Genomic DNA, 18,858 nt, shown 5'->3' with positions numbered 1-18,858 from the left:
AGTTGGTTATCTATTTAAGGTGGGAAACTGTAACAAGATATGATGCTCAACTTGATGGTGAAGAAAGTTTAAATGGACTCATGGTGGGTCGAAATGCAAATATTTCTGATCTTCCTGTGGTGGGTATTCAATTTGATTTATTTGGATTCATGGATTGTGGTTCCCGTTGTTGGCGCAATGCGGAAGTGTGATGGGTTTATGGAAATGATTTTGGAAGAGAGGTTGATTAATTGGAAAGTGAAGTTTTGATTAATATGAAAATGAGAATGAAAGTATTACAAGAGGCCTGTGTAGCAACTTTGGCTTGCACTAGTTGTTTACAAAGAGGTACTTTGGCTCTTACTCTAACTCTAGCTCTCACTCTACTCTTACTCATTTGAGTTTTGGATGACCCAAATGAGACCATCGCCCGCCTATTTATAGGCTGCATGACCGACTAACTAGGACACTCTAGAGACTTCTTTACATGAGACCTAGTAAAGCCGACCAAGAAGGAGAAATCTAGAGAAAGAATTTTCTAGAGATTGTGGACCGACTAGGCAAGGAATAGTCTAGAGAGAATTCTCTAGAATGCAACCGAGTGTCCTAGATTGTACTGGGCTTTTTTACTGTAGGAAGAGGTTGTAAGCCCATCTAGATTATTCTAGATTAACACATCACAAATTAATTATTATCTTTAATACCCCCTCTTAATTTGTGATGTTGAGCTTGTCTCTAAAATGATTGAACTTATCCACCGTGACTGTGTTTTGTGAAAATGTCCGCATTTTGTTCTTGTGTCGGACAGAATTGGAGCTCGATTTCTTTATTTTCCACTATTTCTCTAATGAAGTGGTGTCGTAGCTCTATGTGCTTCGTCCTTCCGTGGGACACTGGATTTTTTTCACTGCAATTGTAGACATGTTGTCACAGTAGATAGTTGTTGGCTGCTTTTTTCTTTGTTGTAGGTCGGTCATTATTCTTCTAAACCATACTTCTTCACATGCTGCACTTGTTGATGTTGTGTACTCTGCTTCGGCTTACGATAGTGCCACCGTACTTTGTTTTTTAGAACTCCAGGATATAACTTTTGTTCCCATACAAAAAACATAGCCTAATGTGCTCTTTCGGTCTTCAATAGAACCTGCCCAATCGCTATCTGTGAAGCCAATTAAATCATTAACTTTTTCTCTTGTATACTTGATGCCAAAATTCTTTGTTCCATTAATATATCGAAGAATTCTCTTTGCGGCTTCATAGTGTAACTTGCTTGGCTCGCTCATAAACCAAGAAACAATGCAGGTTGCATTGACGATGTCTGGCCTTGTATTTTTTAAGTAGATCAGTGAGCCGACTAGACTTCTGAATAAGGTTGGATCAACTTTTGTCGGTCCATCATTTTTTACCAACCTTTCATTAGTACCCATTGGAGTTGCAATTGGTTTGCAATCCATCATGTTGAACCTTTTCAGTAAGTCTTCTGCATATTTTTCTTGGGAAATGAATATTTCTTCTAGAGATTTTCTTACTTGAATCCCAAGAAAATATCGCATAAGTCCTAAGCCTGTCATCTCATATTATTTCATCATCTCCTTCTTAAATTTTTCTGCCATCTCTTGTTTTCTGCTGGCATAAATTAAATCATCAACGTAGAGACAGACGATTAGGAAATCCGTACCTTATTTTCTTATGTATAGTGATGGCTCACTTGGACTTTTCTCGAATCCATTATCTCGGAAATACTTGTCGATTTTGCTGTTCTATGCACGCGGTGCTTGTTTGAGACCATATAGTTCTTTGCGGAGACGATAAACCATTTTTTATTTTCCTTTTCGGACATATCCTTGAGGTTGTTCAACATAGACCCCTTCTTCAAGTTTTCCGTTTAGGAACGACGACTTTACGTCCAACTGGTAGACCTTCATTTTGAGTTGAGATGCCAAAGCTAACACCATCCGGATTGTTTCCATGCGAGCAACTGGGGCGAATGTCTCGTTGTAGTCAATTCCTGGTTGCTGGGAATATCCTTTTGCAACTAGCCTTGCTTTGTGCTTTTGAATTGACCCATCTTCATTATTCTTTGTCTTGTAGACCCATTTCAGACCAATTATTTCTTTGTTTATTGGCTGATTTACAAGCTCCCATGTCTTGTTTTGCTCGATTACTCGCATTTCTTCATCCATGGCATGTCTCCATTTTTCTTCCTTTGCCGCTTCCTCATATTTTTGAGGTTCTAGTGATATAAATGCACAGTTAGATATATTATATATATATCTTAGGAATGCACCTTTCTAGGTGGGGAACTTGATTCCGATGAACTTGGACTTTGTTGTGTTGGACTAGGAGATCGCGGGCTTGCTGGTGGAGTACTTTCTTCTTGACGTGGATGATTTGGCTCGTCTTCGATGAGTAGTGGCAACTCGTAGTTGTCTGCTTCATCATTCCAATCCCATGATTTGAATTCATCAAAGATAACATCTCTTGAAATTAAAAGTTCAGTTGTATCTGGCTTTAGAAGTTTATATGCTTTAGACTCTTCGTTATATCCGATGAATATTAGTTTTTCTCCTTTTTCATCGAATTTTTCTCTATGTTGGGATGGAATATGTGAATATGAGACGCAACCAAAAATTCTGAAAGAAATTACCTCAGGATTTTTCTTATGCCAAGATTCATATGGAGTTTTGTTGAGAACTTCTTTTGTCGGCGAACGATTAAGGATGTAGACCGCCGTGTTGACTTCTTCTACCCAATAGTTGTTGGGTAATTTCCTTGCCTTTAACATACTGCGAGCCATTTCCACGATCGTACAATTTTTTATTTGCCGCCGTTTTGTTGTAGAGTATATCGGATGGTAAGATCCTTCTTTATTCCATTATCTTTGCAATAGTTGATAAATATTTTAGAAGTAAATTCTCCAACACGGTCTATACGGAAAACCTTCAATTGATGACCACTTTGCCTCTTTGCCGACGCCTTGAATTCTAGGAATTTAGTGAATGCCTCAAACTTTTGCTCGAGAATCTACACCCACATCATCCTGGTATAGTCATCAACGAATAGGAGAAAATACCTTTTGTTGTTGAGTGAGGTTGTTCTTGTCGGACCTCAGATATCAGTGTGTCCAATTCGAGGGGCCTTCTTGCTCTCCACGATTTGATTGTGAATGGGAGTCTATGAACTTTCCAAGAATGCAACGTTCACATATTTTATCTCCACCTTTGATATTGGGAAGACCGATTACCATGCCTTTTGATTTTAGAACCTTCAAGGATCTATAGTTGAGATGCATGTATCTCATATGCCATAACCTGCATTCATCTATGTGATTGGTACTCATTGCACAATTTTCAATTGATGGCATTTGTAGAGGAAAGACAAAATTTCCTGACATTTTTACTTTTTCCATCAATTGTTTATTAATTTTATCATAAATTGTGCATTCACCGTCTTCAAAATTTAGTGAGTACCCTTTTCTTATAAGTTGTCCAACACTTAATAAATTTTGAGCTAGGACAGGAACGTAAAGAACATCATATATGTGTCGAGTTTTACCTGACCTTGTACGTACGGATATGTCTCCTCTTCCTTCAACATTCTGGAACTTTCCATCTCCGAGTTTGACTGGTGGAATCTCTTGCTCCTCCAATTTTACGAAACATTCTTTGTTTCCTGTCATATGGCTGCTGCATCCGCTGTCGACATACCATATACCTTGCGCTTCTTGTTGCGAGGTGAGGCATGAGTAAAATACTTGATTTTGAGAATCATTTTTCTCGGAATAGTTGGCTTCATTATTTTTAAGCCAACAATCTTTTTCCATGTGATCTAAGTTATCACATTTGGTGCACTTGTACTAGCAATTTTCAGTTGCATGGCCAAACTTTTTGCAAACGTTGCATCAGAGATTTGAGGAGTAATTTTTTTCCGTACCTTTGGTTGTCGTTTCTATAACCTCCTTTTCCTCTTCCACGTCCGCAGTAGAAACTTTTAGGCCCTTGATTTAGTGTCGACCCTTTCTCGTGAGGTGATGTTGATGACGATCCCCCTCCGGAGCTTTCTTTTCTGGCTTTCATGAGTAAATTATCAAAATATCGCCATAAATTTTGTAGTTTAATGGATATTACCTTTTCTGAACCTTGGAATGCTACTTTGAGAATATTCCAGGCCTCCTTCGAAGTTTTTGCCACCGAAATTCGAGGAAAAATAGCATTGCTTACTCCTTGTTGTAGAAATAGTAGTGCTTTAGCATCCTTCTTCTTGTTTTCCTTGTACTCCTTTTTCTCTGCATCCGTCCATGACGATAGAGTTTTTGCCGACTCAGGTACCTTTATAACCATCTTCTACAAAATCCCATAGATCTTGTGAAATGAATTTTTAAACTCCAATAATCATAACTCTCACCATCAAAAATTGGAATTAGACTTTGGGCATAATTGAAACCTTGAATACTTTGTTTAATTGCCATGGATAGAGTTTTAGGATTTCTGGGTTAGGTTTGATCTGATGATACGAAATTTGTTGGCGCAAGGCGGAAGTGTGATGGGTTCATGGAAATGATTTTGGAAGAGAGGTTGGTTAATTGCAAAGTGAGGCTTTGATTAATATGAAAATGAAAATCTTACAAGAGGCTTGTGTAGCAACTTTGGATTACACTAGTTGTTTACAAAGAGGCACTTTGGCTCTTATTCCAACTCTAGCTCTCACTCTACTCTTACTCTTGTTTTACTCACTTGAGTTTTGGATGATCCAAATGAGACCATCGCCCGCCTATTTATAGGCGGGATGACCGACTAACTAGGACACTCTAGAGACTTCTTTACGTGAGACCTAGTAACACCGACCAACAAGGAGAAATATAGAGAAAGAATTTTCTACAGATTGTGGACCGACTAGGCTAGGAATAGTCTAAACAGAATTCTCTAGAATGCGACCGTGCGTCCTAGATTGTACTGGGCTTTTGTTAGTGTAGGAAGAGGTTGTAAGCCCATCTAGATTATTCTAGATTAATACATCACAAATTAACTATTATCTTTAACACCCGTCGGCTGGATCTATATGGGTTTCACCTCATTTATGTTGAACACAATCTGGTACTACGGGACTAATACATTAACCGAATTGGAAGCTTGTCGGCAGTTTACAGCAATTCAAGTTTTAGATACGGAGCTCAAGCTACTTGCTTATGAGGTGGTAAGGACTCTGTACAAGTCAAGAGCATGGTACGACGGCAAAGGAAATTTCGGAATTCTACTTCCACTTTAGTTAACAGGGGAGTCACACTTCTTCTGCACGACTACCATACGAGAACTGTCATCAACCAATGGTATCTGATTATCACTACAGTGGTTTTAACTTGTCATTTTGGTACAAAAATGACTTAAGGAGATAGTGGGAACTATAGCATATGGAGGCATCACTACAATCTGGACTACAGTGCGTTCTCGAAATCAGTTGAGCCGATAAGTACTTCAACCTCGAGCTCCGTTCTCACTCACTGGCATTTTTGTAGAGGAACCTCAACCTCAAGTCTGCCCAGCTGCGCCTGCCCCTTCCCAGATTGAAGACAACCCGGTGATCTAATTCCTCGAGGAAAAGGATGTTTTGGAGGGAAAGGTATTATCATGTACCTGATTATTGAGAGAAGGGTGCCCTCATCCCACTCGGTGTTAGTAGTTAGTAGTAGGCTTATTAGTAAGTAATAAGTAACTTATTAATGAGTGTCTTTATCATTTGTAAAGAGTGGTTTAGATGTAACCATTTGGTGGCATTGGAGCCGTGGGATCTATTGAGTAGAGTCGAGCTATACAAGCTCAAGTTCTGTAATAGTTAGGGTTAAGAAAAGCTGTGTTCCTTGTGAACCAGTAGGCTTGATCCGCCGGGATTACAATTTCTAACCATACTGCCTCGACCATTCCTCTTGTAATTTCATCAAAACCTGAATTTTCTATGTCATAATCTCTCCCTCTCGTTGCTCCCCATGGCACGGCTCTCGCCTTTGAGAAATCCAATGCTGAGACAAAACTTGTGAAAGAGCCGTCAGTTGATGATCCTTCAAAGAAAATGGATATTTTTATCTTCCACGGTAATAAAGTCGTTACTGATGCTCCTTGTACGTACAAATGACAAGACACCTTCGCCCAACATCTCACTCTTCATTTCAGAAAGTGCACGATCATCTAAGTCAGACACTTCTTCTTTGGAGGATGTTTATTCGTGTGCTGATCCAATCTTGGAAGTTTTTCATTCTTCTTCATGATCTACTAATGAATCCAATCTCTCTCAAGTCTTTGACTCTTGGCAAAGCTGTGTTTCAAATCCCTTCCTGACAAGCAGACCAGGCACGAAATTGTCTCTACTTCAAATCCTTGTCAGTTTGGTAGTTCTTCCTTACACAGTTATATGGTCACATGATTTTTATATTCCTTCCTATGATTTTTAGGAAGCTCGTCGTCTTATGATACAAGCTGGGGAGTTCTTCGAATCTGAGGATTCCATCTAGGATCAGAGTGAGCAAATCTCTAAACTGTATTATAATCCGAACACAACATATTTGATATTTGATTTTGGTCAAATTAAAACGTGCGCATCCTAATATTTGGGAAGTAGTATTGAACGTGTTTAGAACATCTCCGACATAAGGTGTGAAAAATCCTACGTGGCTTTTTAATTTAGTCATTTTATTTATGGGGTCTACACATAGAGTAAATATAAGACCTCATATCCATCTCCAACAGTAAGAATTTTTTAAGAAAAATAGTGAAAAACATGACGTGGAGGTGGAGCCGGAGGTGTAAATAACACTTTCTTGAACACCTTCATATATAGTAATTGATCCCTCCTAGTTTGTAGGACCCAGGTGTTGGAGATGGATTTATGCTGAATGGGGTCTAAAATCCTATGTGTCACTTAAAAAAAACGATTCACCCTCTATTGGAGATGCTCTTATGCTTTTGTAACGTAAGTAGGGCTGCACATGGGCGGGTATGGGTGGGTATAAGCTAAAACCAACCTCGCACCCACAGACTGCGGGTTTTTTTTTCATAACCAACCCCGCACCCACAAACAGCGGGCGGGTTTTGTTACCCGCCCGCTACGGGTTGGGCGGGTATGGGTTTAAACGGGTTTAAACCCGCTTTATATTCAAGTATTTAGAGTAACTTCTATTCTCCTTGATTAAGTGAGAAAAAAAACCAAAACCCCCAAAATATTCATATCTAGGAAGTTCACAGATGAAGATTAAGTGTTGAATCTGTTGATTTTTCGATTGTTGTCGATTTCTGGTGAAGATTCGAAGTTGTTGTTGTCGATTTCTGGTGAAGATTTCTGGTAATTGTCGTTCGTAGGTGAAGAAGAAGAACTGAGGAGGAAGAAGAGGAGAGGCCGAACAGAGAGAAGAGTGTAGAAAGTGAATGAGGGTTATCAGTTATCCTATCTACTAGTATTAGGGTTTCATAATGGACGACTAGGATTAGTTTTATCTAATGATATATAATCTGCGGGTTTTTTGGGCGGGTACGGGCGGGTATTAACTTAAACCAACCTCGCACCCACAGACAGCGGTTTTTTTCATAACCAACCCCGCACCCACAACGGGCGGGTATGGATTAAAAACCCACGGATTTAGCGGGTACGGGTGGGTTTGGGTATCGTGGACGGGTCTTGTGCAGCCCTAAACGTAAGAGTCAATTCCTATAAAATAGGAATTATGTTCAACGGGTAGGAGTAGAGTCTGAATTCGTGCATCGATCAGTTAAACATGAAGGATAATTAGACCATCAGTTAAATAATCAACCAATAAGAAGAAAATGTGAAATATACACTCGTTAAAGGAGTGTGAACAAATTTGAACTCTTAATTTGTAATCTGATATGTCGCCATTAATCTGATTTGCGGTGCAGCCACAACATAACCTATTTTACACGTGATCAACAAGTCACTGCCATGTCATCCTATGAAACTGTTCAAAACAAACATCGTGTTTCGTATCTCTGGTTTTCAAATTGAAACAGTTCCAGAAAGACATATCGGTGCATCAGTTTTAGACACCTTTCACAAGAATCACAACACTTCCTTAGAAGAAAATTAAAGCCTCTCTGCCCAAGCGACATCTTCTTTCATATGCATAAAACAGGTTGAAGTTTGATGTTGGTTCTGGTGGAACATTTTCCTAATTATCCATTTAAATTCCTGTATTTCCTGAATTTATTAAGATTGTAAAAATAAAAACAATATAACAGGCTTACATCGGGACCGAAAAGAGAAACGGATCCTTTGCGCATATTTCATTCTTCCTTAATGCCGAACCAATCTGCAGAGTACAAGATTCTCCTTTTCTGTTTCAAAGCCTTTTGAGATTAATAGGAATACCGGAATTGTGAAGCGGTTCCGATCTCATTCTTCCTTGTAACAGATTCATCTGCACTGGAATGACGTTAAACCTAAGCAGCAATGAAATCCATTATAATCCAAGAAACACCACAATGATTGCATACATAATCAAACAACACCCACTTGAAATTTGGAACTCATTTACACTGCATGCATTGGTTGATCTGTTATCTGTAATTGCATCCTATGTTAGATGTAGTATAACGTTCTTATATAATATGTCTCTAACATATTTTCTATGTCAATATACGGTTAAGGATGGAATTAGGAGCGAAGAAGATCAAGGTGAGCCTAATTTTCCAACGGATGTTGTTTGAAGCCCGGAGTATCCTTGCAAAATCAATTTCTTTCTTTGGCTTCTTTATCATGATAGGATAATGACGGCGGATAAGCCTTTAAGAAGGGGTATGGATGTTTCTAGTTTATGTTGTTATTGTGACGAAAACGATGAGACTAGTTCGCATTTGTTCTATGAATGTTGGAGAACTCGGAGAATTTGGGATTACTTTGTTGAAGGATGCCGTTTTTCTTGTACTTACAATTCAAATGTCACCGTAAACGTGAAATCTTGGAAGCCTAATTGGGGAGACGAAAGACTTAGTCGAATTTGGAATAACATTCCGGTTGCAATTTGGTGGTGCATATGGAGAGAGCGAAATGCAAGAGTCTTTGAAAACAAAAAGAAAATTTTGGTAAGCCTCATTAGAGACATTAAACTACAATCCTTCTTTTGGACAGAATCGAACACAAGAATGCTAGGTCTAACGGCGAATATGGTGATTGCTTTATGTGACTTTTAATTTCGGCCTTTGTGAACTTGTTTTTTGTTGTTTTGGGTTTGGTGAATTGCACTTCGCTTTTTTGTTTTCTCTTGTATTCATTGGGTTGAGTTACCCCTCTTATGTACCTCTCTAATCGTTGAAATATAACGATCAAATACATTCTTGACTCTAATGAAATGTCTTGTTGCAGAACATCAACGATGGAAGAAAGTCTGAGTCCCTAACTTCCTCTTAATGAACTTAGTATTCTACCACATGGATGATTGAACGAAATCCCGAGTCTCTAAAGAATTCTTTCCTGTCAAATTTACTGTACCCATCTAATCCTGTTGGCATAAAAGTATAAGCATCACTTCAAACCAATGTGCCGGATGAAAGGAATATGTCGGTGAATATTTCTGAATTCTAAACCATCTATCTTTCCTTATACTCTCGATTATGAAATTTAATGAATACAGTTTTACTCCCTCGTTTAGGCAAAGGGTGTATGCTTTTGACTTATGTTTTTTCTCTGGCTACTTTTTGATCCCTTCTGTTGTTTTTAGAGGCGTATACATTTTGACATCATGTTTTTCCTTTGACTGGCTTTTCTTCTGTTTGGAGATCTTAATCGATATTTTAAATAGTGTAAAATATATATTTTACCTGCGTTGTTGTATTGAAACTATAAGGGAAAATAGGCAAAATTCCCCAAAATGGGGGTCAACTTGTCAAAATGCCCAGTCATTTGAAAATAAGTCAAAATGTCCCATTTTGTTAGTTTTTCTGTTACATAGAGTTAAGTAGTCAAATACGCACGCATGCGTACTCTCACGTGGGAAAATTTTACATTTTTATCCTTCAAAACTGGAGTGAACCAATGTTTGCCACGTGATAGTTTGATCCAACGGGTATCTTTCACATTACACGCACATCACTCACACGTGTTACATGCAATTTTACTGACTCTGGCATTGACTTCTTCGGAAATGGTCACCGAGTCCTTAGTGATAAGATAGCGACATGTGTCAGAGGATCTAGAATGGACAGCCACAGATGATTAAAAAAATCCACTGATATTTCTATATTCCTCACAATTACATGAGTTCAAATTAATTTATCTATTCTTAAAAGAGAACACAATTACTTGAGCTTAGGGGTGCACATATCCTATCCTTAACGGTCATTTCTACCCTATCCGCCATTGTTTTATCCGTACCCTATCCTACCCGTCAAACGGCGGATAGGGTGATGGTTAAAGATTTTTTACCTGCCATTAAATGGGTAGGGTGACGGGTAAAACTCGAAATTATCCTACCCTACCCGCCTACCCGCCTAATATCTGAAAAGACTAAATAGTCCTTTCATTTTTTTCTCCTACGTAAATTTTTGTTGTTTTCATCGATATTAGGGGTAAAAAGCTAACATGTTTTTGCTCTTCCTTCTTAAGTTCTTATCTTTCTTCTTCTCGCAAATCAAACGCACACCCCATACCTAATCGAACACACAAAATACTTCCTCCCATATCTATCAGAACAAATGGAGTACTTATTCGATTGAATTCTTAACGAAACCCCTTTCTCCTGTTATTGCTCCATGTCCGTGTAAAGAGGAATACAACAGGTAAATTGGATTTTGTTTGATTAATTGGTGACTCTGATATGTCTACTAATTTCATACTCTGCATGTTTATAAAATCATCTCCTTTGAATTGATTTATGGTCTCCCTCTCGCCACACTACCCTTCTAGTATCTGCATCTTCACTGCTAATATCATTTCAATGTTTTTCTGTTTTGTAGAGTAACGATTTAATCGCAGGAGGAAAAAGCAAGAGAACCAAAAGGATAGAACCAAAATCCAATGGTATCTACTTGAAACTTCTTGTCAAGGTATAAATCTAGAAACCCATTTCTGCAGTTCTTATTGTTTTCATATTCTCACTTGAAAATCTCATTAGATGTTGTATCTTGGTTCTGTGATTGATTTAGTTGTTTCTCTCGATCAGAAATTAGGGATTTGGTCATTTGTAAACTGATTGATAAATTGGATCTTCATGATTTCTAGCTAAAACCCATGTCTTTAAATGTATACATTTTCAATATTTCAAACAATTTCAGTAAAAATTTTGATTATTTGACTTTGAACCCATGTCTTTAAAAAAAAATTGCTGCTCTTCAGTTGTTTAGTATTTTTGTATTCACATTTTGGACTTTTGGTATGAATTTAGGTTTTCTAAGTGAGCAAAAGATGAAGGTCTCTCTGTTTATTGCAACGTGGAGGGCTAAACCAACAAAGAATGAGAGTAACTTAACTTATCCTGCATCCGAATCTTTGTAGGATGATAGAACATAGTCAAATTTATTCCTATCTGTGGTGGTGTTTCTATATAACTGCACAACTAGGGAGGCTAGGTTATACAATAAAAGGTTTTCGCATGAGTACTATACGTTTGTATCTGTTATATTTTGAAAAGCCTGCATTTACGATCAAAATTTGCAAACGAATTTTCTAATACAGTAGTGGATATTCTAGATTACCCGGCAAATAATTCAGTATAGATACTTAGTTGCTATAAAATAAATATATTGTGTCAGTCATATTGTATATGTTCTTTACGTACGTTCTAATGCTTGGTGTTTCATTTGTATTTGAAGAAATCATTTGAGAAATTAACATGCATGTTAACTAATTGATGAAATTTCTCATAGGAATTTGTTCCACATGGAGGACGAGTTTTAATGGGATTCTTAATTGGACATTTGTTGATTTTGGTCTAAGGATTCTTTACCAAAAAAGTAAGGTTAGAGTCTTGATTTCCTTCTTATTACTGTAACTGATTTTGAAATTCTTGTGAATTCCTTACCACCCACCAATTCCAGTTTTTTCCTGCACTCTCACCAAACAAGATGGTAATTAGAATTTTTAAGCTTGTAGTCTGTACTCCATTTACTGTCTGTTAATTGAGTTCTTCGTCATTTATCTATAATTACTTATTCGAATATGCATCTTATTGGCAGTATCGTTCATCAATGGCTTCTTTCAAGCAGTTCTTCTCCTTGCCCATCTTATGATCACTCTCATCTTTGGTTTCATGTTGGTCTCCTCCTTTGTTGATGCTGGCAGAGCTTAAACTTGTTGCAGGGTAAATGACACTACCACTTAATCAACATTTGTTGATTATTAATTTGATTCTGGTTTTTAACAATTTAGGTTGTTATTCTTTTCTGGCCTTAATTTTGTGCAGGCTTAGTGTGGGAAATATGGTTGAGATTACATAAGTGAAGTCAAAGAGACCTCATATTCCCTCTCAAGCTGCATCTCAATCTGTGCAACGAAGGGCCAGTGCGGTTGCATCTCCGCCGCCTGCACCTCCACCATCTTCTCAACCTGAGGTCAGAGAAAGTATGAAGCGGAAGAGAACATCTTGGGTATGGGATCATTTCGAAAGGAGTGTTGATGAAGTTGGTATTACATGGGGGAAGTGTAACTACTGTGAAGGTGGTAAATATAAGGTTGGTGGTAAGGATTATGGAACATCTAATTTGAACTGGCATTTGACTAAGTTTCAGAAGTATTTGGATACAGTAGAATCTGCACAGCCTAGCAATCTGGGAGATCATCAATGTATGGTTGGGGATACGTTTTGTCAAGAAGCATGTAGGAGAGCCTTGATAAATTTCATAATCACAGATGAACAATCTTTCTGAATGGTTGAGGGTGAAGGGTTCATAGCATTTTGAAGGTATCTTGAGCCGAGGTTCAAACTTCCATCTCGGATGACCGTCTATCGTGATATATGCAGGTTGTTTGTGACTGAAAAGGCCAAGTTGGTGAACTATTTCAAGGTGAACAAGGTTAGAGTTTGTCTCACAACAGATACTTGGACGTCCATTCAGAACTACAACTACATGGTAGTTACTGCCCACTTTATCGATGACCACTGGAAATTACACAAAAGAATCATATGTTTTTGTTTAATCACTAGTCATGGAGGTGAACATATTGGAAGAACATTGAAGAAGTGTTTGATCGAGTGGGGGCTTGAGAGAGTGTTCACCATCACTCTCGACAATGCATCTGCAAATAAAAAAGCAATAGAATATGTCAAGGAGAGAGTTTTCAGTTGGGGATCATCAATTATTGGAGGTAAACATTTGCATGTCAGATGTGTTGCCCACGTATTAGCTTTAGTTGTTAAGGATGGGTTGAAGAAGTATAATACTTCAGTGTCAAGAATCAGGTCAGTGGTTAAATACGTCACAGCCTCTCCTGCTAGGATGAAGAAGTTCTTAGAAGTTGTATTTGACGAAAGAATTGAGTATAAAAAAGGATTAATATTAGATGTAAAAACAAGATGGAACTCCATTTTTCTGATGTTGGATTCCGCGAAAAAAATATGAAAAAGCCTTTATAAGGCTAGCACGGTCAGATAAAGCATTTCGTGAGAGGTTTATCTTCGATATTCCCGATGAACCATAAATGGGTGTTAATATTGATGCTATTGACAGTACAGATGTTCCCGATGAATATGAATCCACTTCATCTGATTCTGATGCTCCTGAAGAACCCGTAGCTGGTCGGAGAAAAGCCAAGAAAAAAAGCCTCGTGTGCATGCTCCTGAAAAGTATGATTGGGCTAATACTCGAGTCATAGTTCCGTTTTTACAGGTATTTTATCTTTTTTTATCAACCATTTTAGAACTGATTGCATGAAACAAAGCAAGGTCTGAAACTTAGAACTGATTGCATGATACAAAACAAAGTCTGAAACCAGTAGATGGATTGTAGACTGCGATAGTCAAGGTGGTTAGTCTCAACTTTTGTTGATCACTCGTTGAATCTTACCTCGTCTGTCACTTGTCAGTGTTTGTTGATTGCTCATTCCAACTGTCTCTGTTTGTGATTCCGTGTCTTGTTAGAATAGCATAGTTTGAATGGTACAGGCCCTGCAGGGTATTATTACTGTACATGGTTTAATATGCATTATCAACTGGAGCAAATTTATTGCAAGTTTTGCTATGACAACATCCATCTCTATGGACGCAACGGTTGATAACAATTAGTACTGTATCTACAGGTATTTTTTGAAGCCACTGTTAAGTTTTCTGGTCCTACGCATGTCACTTCGCATACATTTTTGGCGGAAATTTGTGATGTACGTGGAGAGTTAAATGAATGGCAAAAAGCTCATTATGATCCTCACTTAAGCCATATGGGTGAGAAGATGTTACTTAAATACAACAAGTATTGGGGTGAGTATAAAAACATGAATCCTTTATTGTTTATTTCTGTGCTTCTTGATCCAAGAGAAAAAGAACGTGGAATGCAAGTAATACTAGAAGACTTGATTGTGCATGATATTCCTTGGATGAAACAAAGATTGGTAAAAAATTGATTAGATAAAGTGAAAGAGGATTTTAATGAATTATATACATCTTATAACGTAGAATATGCAGGTGTAGGAAGTGTGTTAGCCTCGTCAGAATCTGTAGGTGAAACTGGAGGTAGTCCTAGTCAAGAGAGATCTAGCTCTAGTTCTACGTTACATAGAAAGAGAAGATATAAGGCCCATAGAGAAGAACGTAAAACCCAGTTGTCTACAATGGAGGATTTTGACAAATCAGAGGTGGAAAGATAATTATCGGAGCAGATTTACTCACCAACAAAAGACAAGAAAGAAGGTTCAAAGTTTGATATATTGACTTGGTGGAAAAGCAATGCTGCAAGGTTTGATATTCTGTCACTTATAGCAAGAGACATACTTGCTATTCCCGTCTCTTCAGTTGCAAGTGAATCTGCTTTCAGTACTGGAAAGCGAATACTTGGTCATTTCCGTAGTTCTTTAAGACCCTGAACCGTGGAAGCATTGATTCTCCTACAGAACAGGTTGAGGACGCCGATTGATATGGATCCATCTACACTAGGAGCTGAAGAGAAGGAGGATGACGTCTTAGAGTCAGGTATACAACTTTCCTACATTGATTCTCCTACATTTTTCAAGTCTCTGCTGTTTTCAGTTTCTTAAAATATAGTATAACCATATGTATATTTCCATTAGTAAGTATACTGAGACCTCTTAATCAACATTTGTTGGTTCTCCTTCGGTGCAAGGATTTCTATTTTATCATGTTGTTGTAATCAAGTGCCATGTAGCTTGAAGTCAGAATTGCTTTACAGTTCGCAGTGCCTAAATCAGATCTTTTGATGACTGTAAAGGATGATTCAAGCATATAAATGCATTGTATTATATTAGGTGTTGTAGAACTACCTGGCATGTATCTCATTAGGAAACCGTGAAGTTGCAGATATAGCTTTAGTGTCTTTTTATTGATGTAGTGGTGATATATGCAAAGAGATGTGAACTCAGAAAACAAAAAATACAGAAATAATTGTTCCTGATAGATCTTAACTTTTTAGCAACCTGATTAATAAGGACACTCGACCTTCTAGATATTTCCATGTCGGACAGCCAGGTGCCTCTTGGACACTTCGATACCGGCACATGTAACGGTGTCATTGTTACAATGTGGAATACAGTGCTCTGAGTTGCATGTTAGTTCTAAACCTATCAAAGGAGCAGTTTCTTCTTCTTCTTCTTGTTCTGTACTTTTTTTTTGAAGTATAGTTAGCTATCTCGAACTCATACAATTTAGCAATTTCCTAACCTCTTATTTTGTCTTTCAAACATTAACAGATACAGAACTTGTTGTGATATTATTACTTGATGTTGGTATTATGAGTGAACTTTGCATCAAATCATTCACTATTATGACTGAATCTAACAAGAAATAACTTGTATGCCGATTTATTTGGTGATCTTAGTACTTATTCCATCATCGTAGATGATGATTGAAGAAGAAGGTCAATATGAAGAGATTTTCGTGATGATATTGTTATATGAAGAACAAGGTCACGTGAAGAACATGGAATTGGGCTGGGATTCATCGTCTATTTCAAAAAGAATAGAACTCTTTTCTTGAGAATACTTTTGTTTGTACATTTTTTATGGTTATACTTTTGTTTCTTGAGAAATAGAACTTGTTCGGAGTCTGAACTTCAGACTTCCGAAAGTCATGGAAAAAAAAACGGTTATACCCGCCACCCTACCCGACCCGCCAGAGAATGAGTTGGGTAGGATCTTACCCGTTTAATGGCGGGTTGGGTGGCAGGTAAAATTTTTCTTAACCGCCAGTAAACGGGTAGGGTGACGGGTATAGGCCATGTCCTACCCACCCTACTCGTTGTGCGGCCCTACTTGAGCTTATTGAATTCACTGGTTATTATACCAATGATCAATCATTTACAGTAAACTAGACTAATAAGTATAGATAGGATATACGGTAGAAAAGAGACCTAACACAGTTAACATTAAATCTCTCAAGAATACATGATGAATAATTCAGTTGTATTCTCCATAACTGTATCATGAAGCCAAAAGCCTTTTGGCTGGGGCACGTAAAGCAACGGCACTACGTTTATGACTTGAGTATTTGTTGAACACCACCCTCAGCTTATTTTCAGCTATCCCAGCATGGAATCTCACCAATAACTTGGCAAAATCACTGTGTAAAGTGAAATAAGAAATAAAACGGATGAGTTTGTCTTTTTGGCAAAAACCGTCAAACATGTCTGTCCACAATGCAGTTATGTTGATCTAGTATGGAAAATATATATACAGAGAAGAAGCAGCTTACATTAACTGAGAAGCAGTGTAACATGTATGAATCTCAAGAGTTTTGTCCCAGAGTGGGGTCTTGTTCAGGGTGCACCGTGTTGCATAGACTGCAGAGGCGACCAATATCGATCGACGGAACATTACCACCGCGTACTGGCAACTCATATCACTTACACATAAATCTCTATTCTCAGTACCCGTTCTGAAAGATTTAACAAAAATAAACCAATTCAATAAGTAAGACAGAATTCATTCTATTGCAACATTGGGTCACCATAAACAGAATGCAACAATCAATCATAACAGTATGTACTCTTCGCAGAATTATCAAAAGTATGAGTGGCAATGTTTTTGATAGTTGAAAAATGGGCGTAGCCCATTAGATTTAGTAGCTAATTTATGGTCATATGTCATATGCTTCCAATTCAAATCGTTAATCTCATCTGTCTCCATAATCCACTTGACAACATTTCAGAAAATATTAAGGTACTAGCTACTCAATCCAGAGTTGCAGATTTGTATCTTACAAGTGATTTTATCTCTAAGATGAAAAACAGGAGCGCATGTTGTATACACGAATGGATTGATCAACTAAGAAAAAATAAGCTAACCAAAAAAAGTAGACGAAAACATAAGAATAAGTGGAAAAAGAGATCTTGTTCATGAATAAGTATTAGTGAAACAGAACTATCCCAATACCGAGTGAAACATCCAATACGTACATATTTTGTTCATAAGTTCCGTCCTTGGATTTGTATTACTGCTTATAATTGGGCTACAAATATTTTATCAAACCATAAGGCTTGGATTTCTAAAACCAACCATAAACTAGTTCATATGTATTGCACAACATTACCTACAGTTTAACTATGTCATAGCATAACTACCAAAAAAAGAGTAAATTAGGTGAATGCATACAGCTAAATTAAATAATTACGGTTACTATACTCACCAAATTTGCGCCAAGAGTGCAAAACAGAACTAGCACGAACAACATCAAATACAAGAAAATTTTCAACGATAAGTCACGGCTGAGCATCTGTAGAAAATCCATAGAAGTCTCCATTCAAAACAACAGCTTTGAGAGAGCCAAACAAAAAGTAAGTACTGGAACTTTAACTCAAATTACAGGATTGAACTAAATTGGCAGCACTAAAAATGCTCCAGAACAGTACATATCGTCACTCAATTTGAACAATACATCTTGAAGAAAGTAAAAATATTTAACCAAAAAATTAGAAAACAAAAAAAACAGGCCATGGTACATACAAAATACCCAATTTAGGGTACAAAAATACCTCCTAAATTACAACTACTACAAGAGACTTCACCATCGGTACACACGAAATACCACCCAATTGAGGGTAAAACATCATACACTATGAACAACAAAATTCAAAAAAAAAAAAGAAATCATAGTACCATAAGCAATCACATGTCAATTTCTAATATTCAGAAACAAACAACGAACATACAAAAAACAATTCATTTCGTTGTTGATATGCATCAACCAAATCATGCATATTACTTTCAGCTTCAGTGAATTCCATTTCATCCATACATCCACCAGTATGCCAATTAAACTACTCTAATTTCAGAATCAAGAAATTCCCAAATAAATTGAAACCCTATATCTCCAAATATATTGAAACCTAATTTCCTTTCTCTAAACGAATATTTCAGAAAAAGCAAACATTCAACTACACTCATCAGAAAATCCATTCGAAAATCAACAACAATTAAAACGAATTTAGGGTTTCAGTTCTTACCTATTCCCCTCGCTGTTTATGAATTAGGGCTTCAATCTCTTCTGAGTCCTTGACTCTTCTCACGATAACATCTCTTGTTCCACCTCTCTCTCTCGATCTAACTATCTCTCTGCAATTAGTTCGCTCCTCCCTCTCTCGATCTATACCTCTCTGTCTCTGTGACATTACATTACGGATTCAGAAAGTGAACGAATCCCGACCACGAAAAGAAGATATAAAAGTTATAAATTAGCAGTAAGGCTAAAAGTGACATTTCAAAACAGCATTGACTGGTCAAGATTCC

General features: G+C 37.5%; 1 long non-coding RNA gene across 1 annotated transcript; it reads right to left on the bottom strand.

Annotated features, from left to right (window-relative positions):
- Window positions 1–16,395: 16,395 nt before the first annotated feature.
- LOC113328271 lies at window positions 16,396–18,758 on the bottom strand. The gene is made up of 4 exons (XR_003349333.1): window positions 18,576–18,758; window positions 17,759–17,845; window positions 16,826–17,008; window positions 16,396–16,693 (listed from the first exon to the last, which is right to left on the bottom strand). It is a non-coding gene; the product is annotated as an uncharacterized LOC113328271 (long non-coding RNA).
- Window positions 18,759–18,858: the final 100 nt, after the last annotated feature.

Source organism: Papaver somniferum, unplaced genomic scaffold (assembly GCF_003573695.1).
Source record: "Papaver somniferum cultivar HN1 unplaced genomic scaffold, ASM357369v1 unplaced-scaffold_107, whole genome shotgun sequence".
In the NCBI taxonomy this organism is placed as follows: domain Eukaryota; kingdom Viridiplantae; phylum Streptophyta; class Magnoliopsida; order Ranunculales; family Papaveraceae; genus Papaver; species Papaver somniferum.
The sequence above is the reverse complement of the archived record's forward strand: the minus strand, read 5'-3'. Positions and strand labels throughout refer to the sequence as shown.